The sequence below is a fragment of the Cavia porcellus genome, unplaced genomic scaffold, assembly GCF_034190915.1.
Source record: "Cavia porcellus strain 051 isolate PalLab524CR breed Dunkin Hartley unplaced genomic scaffold, mCavPor4.1 scaffold_24, whole genome shotgun sequence".
Taxonomy (NCBI): domain Eukaryota; kingdom Metazoa; phylum Chordata; class Mammalia; order Rodentia; family Caviidae; genus Cavia; species Cavia porcellus.
In genome coordinates, this window is record NW_026947507.1 from 22,028,268 (window position 1) to 22,034,305 (window position 6,038).

Sequence of the window (6,038 nt, forward strand, 5' to 3'; positions counted from 1 at the left end):
TCATAACGACTTCATTTGCACCCCCAAAAATCCAAATGAGACTCTTTCCACTGTAATCAATCAAAAATATCTATGCAAAGGGCATCTCAAAAAAAATGTACAGTGAAGAAGGAAGACTTGCTGTCTGTTCTCAAAAATTTAAATGCTTCGTCAAAAGAAAGATTATAAATTCAGAAAGGAAAAAAATGCAGGCAGTGTGAGGTAAAGGAAGAATATATTGAGCATGAGGCACTTTAAAATGAATGTATGACTGTGTATCCTCCCTTGTATCAGGCAGGATTTATGGCATATCTCTGGTTGCAACCAGGGTGATATTCCAGGAGCTACAATATACATCTGCTTTAAAAAAAAACTTTGAGGGAGGAAGAAAAAGATAAAGTCTACTTGAACGACAATAAGTTTGAGTGTACTGGGAATTTCAAGAAAAGTGGTTAAAAGTGGGCTATTAGAGGAAAAGCTTATGAAGGATTCTGGAGACAGAATAAGAGGTTTGAGGAGCTAACAACGGAAATTTGTCAAGAATTTTTAAGCAAAAGAATCTCATAGAAATATCCCTTGGAGACAATGGAACTGTGGTTTGGGGAAGGAATATTTGGAAAAGAAAGAAAGTTAAGACCAAGAATATGATTCACGTAGATGCTGCGAGGCATCATGAACAAGAAGGATGAGACAGAATCAAGAAGGACTTCAAAGAAAAAATTAATAAGATTTGTAAATTGAGTTTAGCAGTCTAAAAAAAAAATCAAAAAGAAGAAGGAGGAGGAGAAAAAGGAGGAAGTGGAAGCTGAATCTCTACACAGGTTGTGAAATTGGAAATCTTATAGTATATTTGATCAGTTTTTACTTTCTTTCCTTCTTTCCCCATCCAATACTAAGTGATTCTATTAGTTTAGAAATTTATATATTCTTTAGCTCATGAGAGATACCCGGGCTTATGCCCTATTATTGAGATGAAAATGGATTCATGGCACACAATTGCAAATCATTTTACTTTTTAAATTTTTAATTTACTTTAAAGATAGTAAAATGCAACAAGACAAGACAGAACAAAGCCAGTCAAAACAATGCAGTAAAATTGGCACAGGACCTCAGAGCAGGATACCAAGATAACAATAATAGCTATCATAGTATATCTCGTTATCTTCACAATAGTTGTCCATTCAATCAGGTATAGTAAAATCAAACCAAAAACAGAACACTATAAAACCAATCAAAAGAGAATATTAAATAGATCAAAACAATTAATCAGAACAAAGCAAAACAGTGATAACAATATTGGCCTTCCAAGACAAGATAGAAGGAAATCCCCCATATTTGCTATATTGCATACTGTCATCCTCCCAAGAGTCTCAGACCCCTGGCCCCAGGTCAGCATAATCAACCAAACTATACAGGCATTTAGCTGCTTTACGTACCTTAGTTGCTATCAACTGAGGTTGGCCTCGAAGCCATCCAGTTGCTAAGGGTGGGGGGCGTGCCCTTAGGCTCCCAGGAGACACTGACTTGTTCTCTCCTTAGCTCACCCACAGCTCCTGCCACTTATCAGGAAGGCTGGCTCCTTGCTTCTTGGTTGGTCTCCCAAGTTCCACCATTGCAAGTTTCTTTAAATAATAAATTTATGTTCTTTTTTGTCCTCTGAGTAATACCATAGACTTTGGTTTCACAGTAATAATGGCAGTCTGACAAAAATCTTCAGCAATTTGAAAGCCAAATGGTGAACATGCTACATTTTTTAAACTCTTAAACAAAATAGTATTTGTCCAACAAAAGCAAAAATTCTTCGGAGATCTTAGAATAATAATGTTGGGTTGAATATTTGAATTTATAAAATGGCCACTATTAATCCACTTTGGGGTAAGTCTGTCTGACAATAAAATTATAATAATATCATTGAAAATTCAGGGAAGATAATCAATTAAAAGAGAATACACTCCTCTAATTCCTTTTAACTCTAAATGGATAAGCTTTACTTAGGAAAAAATCTTCTTTCTTCATATCTACAATTCACAAAAAAAGACTGATTTTTTCAATAGCAGGTTTAACCCACAAATGTCAGACATAACGGTTATGTTCAATTCCTGCTTACAATGTCTCCCTTATTTTACCTTTGATGTCCAAATATCTGAGACTACTTGTCAGGATATTCTCTATAAATAAACCTTATTTCTCAATTCAGTAGATATAAATGTTCTCAGATTTAATGGTCATGGTTTACTATGCTCTGTGATAATAAAATTATGTATTCATTTGTAAGTTGTGGAGGCAAAGTCTTTAGAACAATCAAATGATTTGAGAATAACACATCAAAAAGTAAGCATAATCAACCATGAGCATCCCCATGGCTGGCATTGTTTAATATCATAAAAACTCTAATTCTATCATTAATGCAATAATGAGATTATTAAATATTTTTATAAATACATGATATGTTACTTTAAGCATAAACAATTTCTGTACTGGTGTATTCTTCAGTATCAGGATATATGAGACCTTTATGTACCAGTTTGTCAATTTCTCAGCCTCAGCTATCTTTGGATTTTTACATTGTCTATAAAACCCAAATTTCTTGTATGTAATTTCCTCTGAAAAATTTTAATCAATGAATAAGTAGGCCAATTGATGCCTCAATTAAATTACCATATAATAAAGTAATTGATGATACAATAAACATTTCTTCTTATCCTTAACATTACCCTTGACATTGTTTATTTAGAGTTAAAATCAGACTTCCTCTTTACCACATCAAGTCTTTTGTGCTTTACTTTCAAAGTTTTAAAAAATATGGAACGATCTTATTTTTCCAAGTTTATTTCCTTTATTTGCACTAGAGTCTGGTCAAGTCTAATCTAGTCAAAGAGAGTCTTAAGACTTTGCCAATGTTCCCTGTGTACAACAGTCTCATTTAGAAGAAACAAAACTATGTATTCCACATTAAACTTAGGATAGCAATGGACACATACGAAGAGTTTAATAACAGATGTTCAACCAGCAAAACTGACAAGTACTTGAAAAATCTATATTATTTGTCCAGGAATTATTAGGTATGACTGAAGATTCGAATGCAACCTACATAGAATCTGTCTTCAAAAAGTGAATTATTACCTCAAACAATGGAAATTTAAAATAGAAGGTGGATAGGTACTAGATAACACTATAAATTTTTTATTATTCTTACTACCTTTTTTGGTTACTTTTCTCTCGTTGCTGAGACAAAATGCCTGATACCAAAATAAAGGAAGGAACAGTTTATTTAGCTCACAGTTTGTAGAGGTTGCGGTCCATAATCAACTGGTGCTAAGGCAGGGTGACTTGGCAGAGGGCAATAGTTCATGGCAGCAAAAGAAAGCAAAAGCAACAGAACTAAAAGTGGGGAGAGCAAGCCTCTTTTCCTCTCTTATATTATAAGCAGGCTACCACCCCTAGGGCGGGTGCAGCACTCACACCATCTCCATGCCCTCCTCTTGCACAGGATGAGGATGTTTGCAAAGTGAGGCCTCTGAACCCCTGCTGAATTTCTTAGTTAAACTTCTAAACTTCTCAATTCTCAAGTTGACCTGAACTATCAACCATTACACTATCCTTGTGTTTCTGTGTTAAATATGTAACCCTCAGACATTTATTAAGGTTACTCCTTCCTCAAAAGAACAGTATCACAATTATTCTACGTACCCATCAGTATGTAGGTCTGTACCTTGTACACATAATCTACAATCAACGCATGCTGAATTGAAGTATACTGTGCAGATTGATTATGCATCTGGTATTGAAAGAGAGGTAGAATCAACATTGCAGTGAAGTTGTCACAAATTCTCAATACAATTTTCAACGTGATCTTTATCTATTAGTATACAAACAAAGTGGGTCAGCATGGTAGTGTAGCGAGGACATTAGCTTTTAAGTGAGAAAATATGGATTTAAGAACTGATTTTACTAATTCTGCCTAAAGGACCTTATTTAATTCAATTTGAGAGTCTGTGTCACACCTCTGGAATTGGAATAAAGATAACTTCTCTCTGTTTCACAGAGTTCTATAATTAGCAAATTAAGTAGTCAAGGTTGGAGGAAAGGTTTTGTAAAGCATAATTGTACAGAGGCATACATTATTGTTTTATTGGTTATTTTTAAATCCTTTTGCTACTAAATAAGAACAAAGTTTGCTAGAAAAAATATTTAAGAAGAGTTACATATTAACAATGCAGTATCCACTTAGTGGATGTGGATGCTTTTTCAAAAGAATCACTTTGGGGCAGAAATATTCAGTAACATTTTTGATGACATAGATGAATTTGGGAGGAGCTCATTAAATTACAAGTAGCACCAAGCTCAGTTGGAAGCTTAGCAATGTAGGAAGATAATTATACTTTTAAATGACCTCGAAAAATAAACAGAAATAATGAGGACTAAAAGTGTAATCAAGGAAAAGCTAACTGTAGAGAGATGATGATAAAGCCCTGGTTACACGCAAATACAGCATAAACAAAGCCAGCATTACCGAGGATCATATATGAATCATCAGTGCCATGTTAATGTTTGAAAACAGATTGATAATAAAGTGAGGTAAATAGGATTCCACCGTGTGGGAGTTACTAGACAGTCTTTCCACCATCCTCAGGGTTTTATCACTTTGAAAAAAAACTTATCAAACACCTACTGCATGCAAGGCACAGTTATAGAGAAATATGTCTGAGTTAAGGCCTTAAAAATGAGGTGTGGACTCCCTGGACATGATCCTAAAAGAAGCAGCAACATGATTCATGGTTTGCAAACTAAGATCCTTCAGTAGAAGTTAAAAGGATTAGCTTTATTTAGATTGAGGGATGTGGAACTTGGGTGGGATTAGTGAGCCACTGAAATTACAAAGCCAAAAGTGTGGGGAAGAAATAATAGAAAATGCACTGGGAATGCCAGGAAGGGTTTGTACTGGAACATACCAAGAAACTGCTAAGGGAGATTTGCAATGATTTACTACCATGTTCTAGACAATGATGATTTCACCAAGTGCCACTTTATGTGAAGTCTGCACTTACTGAAGTCTTCTTTTTCACCTTCATTGCTCGCAGCTGAATTGATGAATTCCTCAGTCTATCAATATCCATTGCTTCTCATTTTTCCTGTCTATTCTATCTTTCAAGCCTAAGTCACCCTTGATTGAAGAGTTATCATCTCTCACACTCTTAGCTTTCAAGCAAGATCCTTCAATAAATGCCTGTCACAAACAAAATTAAATTCAAGCTTTATGACCTTGAAGCTTCCCTTGATCTGGTGTCTTCTAACTCGCTGGTCTCAGCTCTTGCTTTAGCAGCATACTTTATATGCTCTGCTGTTCGTCTCCGTTGGAAAGCTCCTTCTTTAGTTTTTGTCGGCTAGCTCCATAGCTCCTGACTCTCTCTGCCCGGATGGCTTCCTGGATCCCTTGAGTTTAGACACGTCATTGCTCGCAGGTCTCTTTGTCTCAACTACCTTGCTTATGACAGAGCATCTTCCCCGGGGAATGAGCCACTGTGGAAAGGGCCTAAGATGCATTCTTTGGGAATCTTAAGTCCTTCTCACAGTACTTAGTTTAAAAAGCAGAAATGTTGAATAAATCTTCAAACAGGGGGTTAAGATTGTATCTCAGTGGCAACACATTTGCTTAGCATGGGAGAGGCCCTGGTTTTGATTGCCAGTGCCACCAAAAAAAGAAAGTTTATAAATGATAAAGCAATGCAATAAAAATATTATTTATTTACATTACAACTCATGTAAAATTTTAAATTTTCTTGTAAAAATGCAAATTATAATACAACTGGTAACTTTCTTCTGTTTTTTTTTTTCCTTTCTTCTTGAATTTTAAAACTCTTCAGCTGGATTTTAAATCTTCACTGAAAAATCTTCACTGAAATTTAGTCAACAGCTTGATTAATGTCTCACAATTAATTGTAACTTGACATTTATATTTGATTTTTACGTTGATTCATCCTAAATTAAGTTTTTGTTTTAATATAAGTAGTGGTTTCAAGGACATAATGAAGGACACTCTTCATACTAGAAATAGCATT